Source organism: Cibotium barometz, chromosome 36 (assembly GCF_041138505.1).
Source record: "Cibotium barometz isolate CiBa-2024 chromosome 36, ASM4113850v1, whole genome shotgun sequence".
Classification (NCBI taxonomy): domain Eukaryota; kingdom Viridiplantae; phylum Streptophyta; class Polypodiopsida; order Cyatheales; family Cibotiaceae; genus Cibotium; species Cibotium barometz.
The window spans coordinates 29,634,015-29,648,225 of NC_141081.1; positions in this window are offsets into that span (position 1 = coordinate 29,634,015).

Below are 14,211 nucleotides of genomic sequence, written 5' to 3' on the forward strand. Positions count from 1 at the left end.
TATATTCAGTTTGGAGCTTATGGTTGAATACGCTTGGACGAGCTTCATGGGTACATTTATGCGTGTAAGGATCTTGGCAGCGGACATACAAGATGTTTCATTTATATCAAAGCTTGTTTCCTTACTAGGAAATTAGAGCTTATAAACCAAGTTGTTAATTTGACAATTTGTTGAGAGTTAGGAGTGTAGTAAATTTAAGGGGTGTAGTTTGTGAATATGGGTCCCAAATTTCTTTTCGCTATTAATTAATTAGTGACAAGGGCTCCAACCTTTGAAGTGGATGCTTGATTAATTTTTGAAAGAAAAAAAAACTTGCGATGCTTTCGAAAGGCGGTGGGAATTTTCCTAAGGTTTCATGGCTTCACCACCTCTCTCTCCTTTAGTGGGCTCTTTTTTTTTTTCTTACACGCGGCATATCCTCAAGAGAGCAGGCTCTCTCTCTCTCTCTCTCTCTCTCTCTCTCTCTCTCTCTCTCTCTCTCTCTCTCTCTCTCTCTCTCTCTCTCTCTCTCTCTCTCTCTCTCTCTCTCTCTCTCTCTCTCGGCTTCTCGTGCCACATAACATGGAGAGGGAGTGAGGCTAAGGTTCAAACATTGGATTTGAACCTTAGCATATCCATTAATTAGTGCCGTGATTGTAGTTGTAGGAAATTAGAGCTTATAAACCAAGCTATTCATTTGACAGTTTGTTGAGAGTTAGGAGTGTAGTAAATTTAGGAGGTGTAGTTTGTTGAGAGTTAGGAGTGTAGTAGATTTAAGAGGTGTAGTTTATGAATGCGTATTACAAGTGTTAGTGGACCTATCCACATGTTATAGATGTCACCCTATCTCTGTAAGTTAAAAACAAAAAAGCCTAACCAAGCTAAATTATGTAAGTCCAAGTAGCATTTAACATCGCATGTACTGACTGATACATCCAGTTGTTATGTGTTTATCCAACAGTCACCATTAAATTTATGTTGAAAGAACCTCCATTTAGCAAGCTCATTAATATCTTACAAATCTTATGAATTTTTTATGAGCCAGCCTGTGTCTCTATCAATCTTGAAATCCTACTACAAACATAGAAGGACCTGAACAGAACTAGATCAAATATGTGAAAGAGGAGTGTACTTCCCCTCAATAAGAGTAGACCAAGTGAGCCGAAGATAGAAAAGTATTCATTGCTATGTGACTAGCAAACCTACAATTTCTAAGTAGCAGGACCCTTATAGCTAAATCTTGTAGGTTTCAATAAGATGTTACTATTTGAAACAGACTCTCAAAACTCAGTAAGACTGTAATAATCTCAGTAAGACTATAAAAACACTTTTGATTGAAGATCTGAAGTATGTTGAGTCAGGTTTGAGTCAGATAGCATCAGCTGAGAGTTATAAGTGTCCGACAAGGTCAGATAGAACCCGTTAGCTAAGGGTGTGGAAGAATAGAGTCAATCTTTTTGGGTTGAGAGGAAGCTATTTTGGGTTGAGAGGAACCCGTTAGCTAAGGGTGTGGAAGAATAGAGTCAATCTTTTTGGGTCGAGAGGAAGCTATTTTGGGTCTAGTTTGACAGTCAGAAGTCGATCTAAGTCAGTCAAACAATTTGTGGTCTAAAGGATATCTAGTTTGATAGTCAGAAGTCGGCGGTCTAAGTCAGTCAAACAATTTGTGGGCTAAAGGATATCTAACAGAGTCAACTGGAAGATAGCTAATGTCAAGTTAGGGATTATAACATTGAATCTTTGTGAGATTTAAGGCTTTGGAAGGTTTTTAAGCCTTAGAGAATACATAAGTGAAAAGATCTGAGTCATATCAATCAGCTGAACTAGACATAACTCAGGGAGTCATCATAGCTGAAGATCAGCTAAAGTGAGGTAAGAGACTGTAGTGTTTAATCTTTGTAGGATCTGAAGTGTTTGAAGGTCTATGAGTGTCAAAGGACAGAAAGGTAAGGAGATTTGAATCAGCTGAGTCAACTGAATCAGTTTAGTCAGACCTGAGTCAAGACCTGAGTCAAATAAGAGGCAATAGAGGATAACCGACATATTTAGTATGTCCTAGAGCAAGAGATTTGAGGATTGAAGATTGCTGGTTCTGGAGGAAAATTTGAGGGTCTAGAGGACAAGAATCTAATAAAGGTCAGCAAACTGTTCAGCTGAATTAGATTACAGTCAGGTAGTGGTCAGCTGAATTAGATCACAGTCAGGTAGTGGTCAGCTGAATTAGATGACAGTCAGGTAGTGGTCAGCTGAGAGTCAGCTCAGGGTTAGTTTAGGTCAACATTTGTCAGAGAAGGTCAGATGAGGAGATAGGGTTGACGATCAGGGTTGTTCATAGTCATATTTGACCTAAGAAGACATTTTAGAGGATCAGCTGATTCAAGTTGAGGAGGATAAGGTGTCGCACTGTATTAGCAGAGATTTAGAGGAGAGTTGTAAATTTGTTGTGTGCCCGAGGCTGGGCAACTCATAACCATGTAATCTAAACAAAGTGATGATCATGGCTAGAATGAACCCATGTTCATAACAATGTGTATTCATAGTTCAAAGCAACTCTCTTTCATTTTTCTCAAATACTTACCATGAAGAACAATTAAAACAAAACTTTGATCTAGAAATATTTAAAGCTAAAACACATAATATAGTTTCATAGATTAGTTTAATTACTTCCAAAATCCCATCTTATTCATATATGAAAAAACTATGTACTTGTGTACCTGGGCAGAAGAACCCTTGTAGAGGTAAGGGTGAGAAACATAGTGTAATGCTCAATAAGAAGGCAAACAAGCAAAGTGGGTTAAAGAACCCACCTCCATTCTAATATATGGGTCATGACTGAGGCAGAGCAAAGGAGTCTTCCATCTTCATCTAACAGAGCAGGTGCTGTAAGAACGTTACTACCCACCACCATCCCTTGTAAGATTATCATGATCAATCGTGTATAGAGGCACGGTAGAGTCACAACAACCAATAGAGTCGCAACAACCCATAGGCAACAGGTGGCACAAAAACGTAACTGCCCGCCACCACCATCCCTTGTAGGGTTATGATGAACACTGTGTATAGAGGCATGGAAGAGTCGCAACCCATAGGTCCAAAGTGAAAGAGTTGCTGAAGTAAAGAACCCTAGTAAAGTAGGCCATCATACAATTTGTGCCATTACATGTGTCATATGAGCACAAATGGAGTAAGTGTGTGTGTGTGTGTGCGCCCCCACCCCAACCCAGGCACCATACTCAAAATGAGGCAATAGGCCCCATGAGTATGGGCCTAGTGCCTCATCAGAGTGACAATTAAAGAATGATTAAATTTAAGTCTTGCCAAAGCCACCCTATATGCCAGTTGTTTGCATATAAGTGACACATTGTTGGGTGCTTTGTCTAGCCCAACAATCATAAATTTATCTGTAATCTTGGATAATTCTATTAGGATGTCATGTGTCATCTAATTGGATTCCTTATCTAGCCAGTTACGTGGAATGCCCTTTATTCTTTCCATAAGTATAAATGGAAGAATTTGGGCTATGTCTTGATGGACATTACACTCCAATTAGAGTCTTTTGGCAATGTCAGCCAAGCAATTAATTAGTGCTGCAATGGTGAATTTCCATCTTCTTTGTTTTTGTCTACAGTAGCCAGTAGCTTAACCCAATCATTAAATGATAGGATTCGTAGGAGAGAACCTAACGGAAGGTTTTTGGGTTGGTCGAGGAGAGAATCTACCTACAAGTTTCTATCTTTAAAATAGGCTAGAACATGTTGACATGCCCTTGAAACGGGAGGTGTTCGTTCAGGACCTCAACCCCATGAAATAAGGGTAAATTTTACAATTAATATAGTCAATAGTTAGGTATGAGAAAGGTAACGAGGTAGTTATGACTTCCTTCAACCAGTCGGCTAAAAGCATAAGGATTGTGAGTCATAACCCCGGCTAGAAGGTAGTACTCCCAACCTTAACACCTGTCAGCACCAAGTGCATAAAGACAGTGAGGGAGTAGTTACCTACTGGCACAAAAGGGATCATGACTGATAGGCCATGTTTTCCCTAAGGCAAACCTTGTGTATAGGCTTCCATACAAACAGACAAAACAATTTGTTAGCCTAAGTGCGTTTTACAAGTGTTAGTGAACCCATCCCCATGTTATAAATGTCACCCTATCTTCGCAAATTAAAAACAAAAAAGCCTAACCAAGCTAAATCATGTAGGTCCAAGTAGAACTTAATATCGCATGTACTGATACATCCAGTTGTTGTGTGTTTATCCAACAATCACCATTGAATTTATGTTGAAAGAACCTCCATTTAGCAAGTTCATTAATATCTTACAAATCTTATGAATTTTTTATAAACCAACCTCTGTGTCTATCAATCTTGAAATCCTGCTCTACAAACATAGAAGGAGGACCCGAATAGAACCAAATTGAATAGGTGAAAGGGGAGTGTACTTCCCCTCAGTATGAGTAGACCAAGTGAGCCAAGCTAGCAAAGTATTCATTACTATGTAACCAGAAAACTTGCATACAATATCTAGGAGCAGCACCCCAAGAGCTAAAAAACCTCTTAGGTTTTAATAAGATGTTACTATTTGAAACACAATAAGACTGTAATTATCTCAGTAAGACTGTAATAATATCAATAAGCTTGTAATAACACTTGTGAGTGAAGATCTGAAGTATGTTGAGTCAGTTTGAGTCAAATAACATCATCCAGCTGAGAGTCATCAGTGTTCGAGAGTGTTAGGTGAGTGCCAGAACACGTCACTTGAGGGTGTCATGCTACACACAGCTACAAGGATTATGATTAATCTAATGACTCACTAACGATATATGCTAAAGTTAATCTAAGGTGGATGGTGCCTAAGTGTATGAATTAGCCTCTAACACAATTAGGTTACAAGATTAAGACTTGTACTCATAAAGAGTCTTGAGATGTGTGCAAGTGCTTCATACTTCCATTGCTTGAAAATGGCCCGTTTTATATGGGTAGAGTACATCTTTGCTTGATCCATGCACGTGGGATAATCCACTTTTGCCATATGGCTTCATCCTCACCTACTCACTCCCTACCTTACATGTTCTCTATGACACCACACTTCTCAACACCTCCCCTTGGTGCCATATCTTTGGGCTACTCAAGGTGGTCGGATGTGAGTTACAACAATTATTACCCCCCCTAGGTGTTCAACTAGTTACTCTCAAGTGGTCGGGTATGAGTTACAATAATCATTACCCCCCTGGGTGCTCAATTGGCTACTCTCAAGTGGTCGAGCAGATACACACAACAAACAAGATGAAATGATAAGATGGGCGTCTACTCATATGGTGTACAACATATGGCTAGGGTAGTGGTGATGTTTGCCTCCTTGCTCTTTAGAAGAGTTGATCTCTATGGGTCTCTTCGTACTTGGTGGTCAAAGTAGTCTCCATAAAGTTGCCTTTGCTTTTCTTGAATCTGCAATCTTCTTCTTTGTGCCTGAACTTGTTGCTGTAGTTACACTTTAGCTTTGTCTTTGAACCTGCATTCATTTTGAAAGTGCCCTTTTCCTGCCACAATTGTGACACTTCAAATTGCTTATGTTAAACAATGCTTCCTTTTAATTCTCTCTCCTTCTCCAAAAGGGAGGAGACACATCCATCAAATGTTGGCTCTGGTAGATTCTTCAATGTTGTGACAAGTGCATTGTATTCCTTTGGCATGCTTTTTAGGATTATCGCGGAACCGCATCTTTATCTCCAATCTTAGCATCTATGCCATCTAACTAGGTCATGATGCTTTTCATTTTACTGACAAACTGAGCCAAAGATTCATTGAAGTTCATTTCTAGACCATAGAACTCAAATTTTAAGTGAATTTCCAAGTTCTTTGCCTTAGCTCCAAACATGAGATTCAATATATCCCATGCATCTTTTGTGTGTTCCTTAGAGTCAATGTGATGCATAAGACTAGTGCTGAGGTGTAAACCAATGAGTGACAATGCTTGTTTATCTTTTTCAACCCATGCTTAACTTGGTTCATCCTTCCTTAGTGATTTTTCACAATTTCTTATGCATTAGAAGATACTTCATCTATGTAGCCAAGGTGTGGAACCCTTCCCCATTGAACTTCCCTACGTGCAAAGTGATGCTTGTTTATGTTGCCATAATGAGAAGGTCTTACCAACGAGCTTATGATGCTTCAATTGGCAGTGTCTATTATCGTACAATTTGGCAAATGTGAATGCTTTTAACGGGATGAAATGCAAGTATTGCGTGTGCTTCCAAATTCTATTTTTTGCTTCTAAAGCTTCATGAGGATATCCCTAATGTAAAATTAGTGATTTTTATGTGTAAACACACTAAATGCAACCCTAATTGCTCAATTGTATCCCCAATTTTACCCAATTACTACTAATTTCTTGTTAATTATGGTGATTAGTACTTAATACAATGATTAGTAGAGCTGAAGACTTGGAGGGCTTGGGTAATCCAAATTACATGGGGCTTTTTACATACACCTCTTGCCCTTGTAGATTGAGTGGCCCAAGCAAGGGTTTTAGCTTAAATGCACCCAAACTTCCTAGATTTGACCTAAAGCACTTGACTGTGTTTTGCTTGCTGTGACTCACACAGTGGATGAAATGGCACCAAATTTGAACTATGGGCAGCTCATACCATTGCCAAACTTCACCTAAGAGGGATTGGGTCAATTCCAAGCATACATGGAGAAAGGAGAAAAAGACCAGTCGGTGCTAAATTGTGAATGAAAGGCTGCTGCTGCAAGCAAAATACACTGATTCCTTCAAGCTGTGAGGTCGCCTCACAATGCTTGAGGCATGGCTAAAAGGGTTTGATGAATGGCCAAGAGAATAAGGAGAAATTAGCTTGGCAAATTTTAGCCACAAGTGGAAAGAGTGGATAAAATTAGGATTAGTGAGGTTAATGATATGGTTAGGCTAATATAAGCTCGAATTAATGCAATGAGAAGCTAGAGAGGCTCATGGAGTGAAGGGGATGGCTCTGATACCATGATAAAATTCATGGTATATCCTATACACAGTTATAATGATTAGGATTAATCTAATGACTCACTAAATCTAACGACACATGATAAAGTTAATCTAGGATGGATGGTGCCTAAGTGCACTCATAATGATGATGAGTGTATGCATTAGACTCAAGCATAATTAGGTTACAAGATTAAGACTTCTACTCTTAAACATGCTTGAGATGTATGCAAGTGCTTCATACTTCCATTGCTTGAAAATGACCCCTTTTATATGGGTAGTTGCTTGATCCATGCATGTGGGATAATCCACTTTTGCCATATGGCTTCATCCTCACCTACTCACTCCCTGCCTCTACATGTGCTTTATGGCACTACACTTCTCAACAATGCTGAAGAATAGAGTCAGTCTTTTTGGGTTGAGAGGAAGCTATTTTGGGTCTAGTTTGACAATCGGCAGTCAGTCTAAGTCAATCAAACAGTTTGTGGGCCGAAGGATATCTAACAGAGTCACCTGGAAGATAGCCGATGTCGGTTTAGGGGTTATAATGCTAAATCTTTGTGAGATTTAAGGTTTTGGAAGGTTTTTAAGCCTTAGAGGATACATAAGTGGAAAGATCTGAGTCAGATCAATCAGCTGAACCAAATAGGACTCAGGTAATAATCATAGCCGAAGGTCAGCTAAAGTGAGGTAAGAGACTGTAGTGTTCAATCTTTGTAAGAGCTAAAGTCTTTGAAGGTCTATGTGAGTATCAAAGGACACAGAGGTAAGGAGTTCTGAAGAATCGACTAAGTCAACGGAATCAGTTGAGTCAGAATAAGAGTCAGTAGAGGACAATTGACATATTCACTAGGGTCCTAGAGCTAGAGATTTGAGAATTGAAGATTGCTGGTTCTAGAGGAAAATCAGAGGGTCTGGAGACCAAGAATCTGACAGAGGTCAGCAGCAATTAGCTGAATCAGATTACAATAAAGTAGTGGTCAGCAGCAATTAGCTGAATGAGATTACAATAAAGTAGTGGTCAGCTGAGAGTCAGTTGGGGTCAAATTAGGTCAAAGGTTGTTAGAGAAGGTCAGCTAAGGAGATAGGGTTGAAGATCAAGGTTCTTTAGAGTCATATCTTACCTAAGAAGACATTTTAGAGAATCAGCCGATTCAAGTTGAGGAGGGTAAGGTGTCGTACTGTATCAGCAAAGTTTCAGAGGATAGTTGTAAATCTGTTGTGTGCCATGGACTAGACAACTCATAACCATCTGTAGCGTATCTTTAGTATGAGAAGATGTAGTCTAAACAAGTGATCATCATGGCCAGAATGAACCCATGTTCATAACCACGTGTGTTCATGGTTCAAAGCAACACTCTTTCATTTTTCTCAAATACTTACCATACAGAACTATTAAAACAAAGCTTTATTCAGAGCTAAAACAGATAATATAGTTCCATATATTAGTTTAATTACTTGCAAAATCCTAGCTTATTCAGGTATGAAAAAATAGTGTTTTTCTTAAGTATTTGTGTTCTTGGGCAAAAGGACCCCCTATAGAGGCAAGGGTGAGAGACATCGTGTAATGCTCAATAAGAAGGCGGACATGCTAAGTGAGTTAAAGAACCCACCTCCATTCTAATATATGGGTCACGACTGAGGTAGAGCGGAGGAGTCTTCCATCTTCATCATAGCAGTAGGTGCCGCAAGAATGTTACTGCCCACCACCATCCCTTGTAAGATTATGATGAACAATCATATACAGAGACGCAACAACCCATCGGTAGTAGGTGCCACAAAAACATAACTGCCCACCACTATCCCTTGTAGGGTTATGATGAACATTCGTGTAGAGAGACGCGACAGAGTCGCAACAACCCATAGGTCCAATGTGAAAGAGTTACAAAAGTAAAGAACCCCAGTAAAGCAGGCTATCATACAATTTGTGCCATTATAGTTGTCATATGAGCACAAATGGAGTAAGTGTGCGTGTGTGTGTGTGTGTGTAATCGATTACATACACACACACACACACATACACATTGCATCGATTACACACACACACACATACACATTACATCGATTACACACACACACACATGCACGCACACACACACACATAAATGGAGGAAGTGTGTGCATGTAATCGATGTAATTGATTTGCCTTATTGTTAATTTGTGCCATTTGATGTGGTTGTTTGGAGTTGATTAAAGTGTTGCATAAAATGTTCATTAGCTCTATATAAAATTGAAAGGCGTGATTGAATATTTTGCTTTGTGGATGTAAAGATGATGTTGTTGCATGATCCTAAGCGGCTATATGTGGCTTATGCACAATCGCTACCTAGGGTCATTTTGGGTGTTGTAGCGTTGAGCTCCATGGTGGTTGCGTTGAGGCTTTACTTGAAGATTACATCGATTACACACACACACACATGAACGCGCGCGCGCACACACACACACAAATGGAGGAAGTGTGTGCATGTAATCGATGTAATCGATTTGCTTTATTGTTAATTTGTGCCATTTGATGTGGTTGTTTGGAGTTGATTAAAGTGCTGCATAAAATGTTCATTGGCTCTATATAAAATTGAAAGGCGTGATTGAATATTTTGCTTTGTGGATGTAAAGATGATGTTGTTGCATGATCCTAGGCGGCTATATGTGGCTTATGCACAATCGCTACCTAGGGTCATTTTGGGTGTTGTAGCGTTGAGCTCCATGGTGGTTGCGTTGAGGCTTTACTTGAAGCTTACAAACTTTAGCCACATGTAACAACCATACAAACTTCAAAGTATTGATTTATGTCATATGTATACTTTGTATGCACATGTATGGAGCCGCCAAACATCTAGAACCTTGAGTTGACCTGGATCTGCTATCTAGCATATGGTTTAGGAAAAGACAGGGCTTGCTTTATCCTCAAGCTTGCTCAACTTGAAAAATAACGCCTCCAATATTTAAAAAAATAGTGCTATTTGGATGGCCATAATTATGAAGAAAATGCTTATTCATAATTGCATTTTCCTCTTCAACCCATGGTGACAAGGATTCACATCAAGTTCACTCAAAAATGTTTCCTGAACACTTATGATTCCAACATGAAGTTTGGGTTAATTAATAGTCCCCTTATTACATGTGTCCCTACATGGACATGAACCACCCAAAGATTTCCATATAATCCAATTGAGATTCATAGGCCTTTAAATTTATTTTTCAAAGCTTACAAACTTATTTCTTTAGATTGATTTAAGTATTTAATCATTCCTCATTGAAAATTTCTTTAAAATACCCAAAAGTAAAATACATCCTTTGCTCTTATGAGGGGGATTAAAGGATATCTTTTTTCGCATCACATGTTTCTTTGTTACATTTGTGTGTTTTTGTTTTTTGAGCTGGGTCGGAGAGGGTGGCTAGAGTCGTCCCTGGGCTCAAATAGAGAAACACTTTTGTTATTAACTTCATTATATTTGTGTGTGATGCATCATCCATTTAATCACTTTCTTCAAGTGTGTGATGGTGTGAGATGCACCTACAATAATGATTAGTACATGGATGTGTGTTGGTACATTCATATTACCAATTATAATTGTGCTTTGGATTTAGCATAATTCATTGAATGAAGTTAGTGAAATAATATATTTCTTGAGGGATTCATTTGATGATTCCCCTTGGATCCATGTAAATTAGGAATGCATTAGCAAGTGGAAGAGGCATATTCAAATGTAAATGAACAGTAGGGTTTTGATGTGTGAGCTCTCTTGAGTATGTAGTATAGCTACAGGCAGCCTAGAAATCAGCCAAAACTTTCCTAGAGGGCTATAGATTCATAAACAAGCTCAAATGGAAGCATACAAGGCATAAACATCTTAGCAATTGACCCCCGAGCAAGTATACACTCTTGATTGAAGTCTATGAGCACTCATTTGGTGGCATTGATGCAAAACGAGCTAGATTAATGAACAAGGATATAAATAGTAATTAGCAAAACAGAGCCACCTCATCACTTAATTACAAACTCCATTTGTCAAATTTGGTGCAATTTATTGTATATGGAGTAAGAGAAAACTCATACAGAGCTAATGAATGTTGCAACTTCAACTCCGACAACAAACGAAAGATTTAGAAGCGGATTAAGCTCACTAATACACTATTTACAGGTTTTTGACCAAAACAAACAGCTATTTTTGGGATGTATTTGGCAAATGGTGACCTCGGGAGTTGAATGTATGGTACGTGGAGTATGTATTGATGTAAATGCACATGGTATACACATGGTTGGATGATTTCCTAGAGTTTTGTTCATTGAGAAGCTTGGTAAAGTGCAACATTGCAAGGTAGAGTGGACTATTTGTATTGAGTGGTAAAGGTATGTGAACAAAGCATTATAAAGCATCAAGATTGAGCTTGTGTGAGCACATTGGAGTGCTATGGAAAGTGGAGGATTTTTTTGGAATTTTTTTCTCATAATTTTTGAGCAACGCTAAGTGATTTTAAGCTTATGCAAATAGTGGTTTTGAGTCCCAGTTTCCATCACCATAAAAATTATAGAATGTGTGGACAACATTGGTGATCAAGCACATGTATGTATGAGTGTTTGAGTTGAAAGGTTGGTATACTCATTGCACATTGTGCACATCAAGATAAGTGATGGTCCATATAAGATTGTTGGTGAAAAGCTTGATAAAAACAACTTCCGAATTTGGAAGTATTGCATGACAAACTTTCTAAAAGGCAGAGGGCTTTAGAATTTGATGATAGGTCAAGAGACGGGGCCAAGTGTTTAGCAATGGAACTCCAACTCAACGTACAACACATAGGATCTGGACAGAGAAGGCATTAAAGGTGTTGCATTATTTCTTGATTTGTGTGATCGATGGGATATTATGCCATATTTAGGATACACATAACCCCAAGGTTACGTGGAATACGTTGGTGAAGTTGTATGATACAACTACTCAACCAAAGAAGATATAGTTAAAGTAAAAGATATAGTTAAAGAAGATATAGTTAAAGTAAAAGATACATTGTGTGACTCAAAACAACATGAACATCAATGATAATGTGTAGGAGATTAAGGGATGTGCAGATGCACTTGCATCTATTGGTGTCCATATGGAAGATGATGATTTGGTTGCCATTACATTGAATGGTTTGGGCAAAGACTGTAAGGCATTTGAAACCTCTATCAGGGTTAGAGGTGGTGATCCCCAAGATTTTGATGAGATGGTCTCTTTGCTTACTGTGGAGGAAAGGAAACTTACTTTAGATACTTCATCTAGTACCAGTCGGCATGCAAGGGACCAAGCATTTTACACTCATAGAGGTGCTAGAGGTAGGGGGAGATCTAGTTCGAGAGGACATGCGTGGTTGGCATGATAGGCCACCACAACAATAATAGGATTCATAACCATCATTTGGTGCACGCGGTGGTAGAGATTTCTACCCTCAGGGAGATCTGGATCTCGTGGTAAGGGTTGTTGGCAACCACAATAGCAGAATATACATGGCATTGTCATTATTGTGGTAAAATTGGTCATATGGCTAGAGATTGCTACAAAAAGCAAAATGATCTTCGTGGCCTCTGCTATCCGGTGGATCGGTATTGGTGGTTGGTAGAGTGTAAAATGGTAACTATGCATCATCTAGCAATGAGGGACATACATATCATTTGTTTGCTATGAAGCATGTGATGGGTACTATGATGTCATGTAAAGAGAGTGATGAAACATGGTATATGGATTCAGGTGCATCAAACCACATGACATGCCAATGGAGAGTGATTTGATGACATGATGCCTACACAAACTCATGGTTATGTTGCTACAGGTAATGATACACAGCATCCTATTACACATGTCGGTAGTGTACTATTGAGGATGCATGATGGCAAAGTGAAAACCATGTTTAAGGTATTGTATGTGCCATCTATTTACAAAGAGTTTGACAAATGGTAGAACAAGGATTACATGTGAGATTCAATGGAAGAGTTTGGCATCTGTTAGACAAATGGTAGAACAAGGATTACTGGTGAGATTCAATGAAAGAGTTGGCGTCTGTTGGATAAATGGTAGAACAAGGATTACATGTAAGATTTAATGAACATGGATGCTTTGTTGAGGACTTTAAGCATGGTTGCAAATTGATTGCTAAAGGTCAAAAAGAAGGGAGAGTTTTCAAGCTAGATGTAAGTATACCATAATTGAAGTCAACCATGTTTTTGTCATAATCATGGGATAGTGCCAGGCATTGATATTTGGCATAAAAGGATTGGACATGTGAACATACAAAGCTGAAATCTATGTAAACAAAGGGCATTGTTGATAGTCTACCAAGATTCAAATGTGATGGGAGCACACATGTTTGTGACGCATATCAATTTGGGAAACAAGAAAGGTTGCCATTTTCCACGGATAGTGAGATGAGTAGAAGACCACGTGAGATTGTGCATAATGACATTTGGGGTCCCACTCAAACCCAATCAATAAATGGGAGTAGGTACTACATTATATGTATTGATGATTTAAGCAGGATGACATGGATTTACTTCTTGAAAGAGAAGAGTGAAGTATTGGTGGGTAAGTTCAAAGAATTCAAAGCACTTGTGAAAAAACAATATGGTCATTGGATCAAATGTTTGAGGAAAGATGGTGGTAGTGAGTATACCTTGTATGTCCCACATGTGACATCTAGTAGTGACAATGTGAGTCCATGGTTAGGAAGATTAAGACATGAGGTGAGCACTGAGAGGAATGCATTAGATAAGGGTAAAAAGAAAGTTGAAGGCATTGGTATTAGGAATGCATGTCATGACTCAACAAGTTTAGAGAGTCTTAATAATAAGTTGGGAATCCCACTGGTAAGAGCTCCAGGTGCAAGGAATGACAGGTATGTACTACCCACATGCTAGAGCTCAAGGAGCTCATAGTGACTCAGCATTGAGGAGGTCACAAAGAGTAAGATATCCAGTATAGAGGTTCATATACATTGGGCATACTATGCATTATATATATATGACATCTATCGTTAAGTATGTGGAGCCTTCTTGTTTTGATGAGGCTATTGGAAAAGAAGCATGAGATAGAGCTATGGACGAGGAGATGGATGCTTTGGCACATAATGATACATGGTCTTTGGTTGAGTTACCAAAAAGAAAGAATGTGATTGGATGTAAATGGGTTTACAAAGTCAAATGCAAGTTAGATGGATCCGTGGGAAAGGTATAAGGCAAGGCTAGTCGCTAAAGGTTATGCATAGACACATGACATTTAG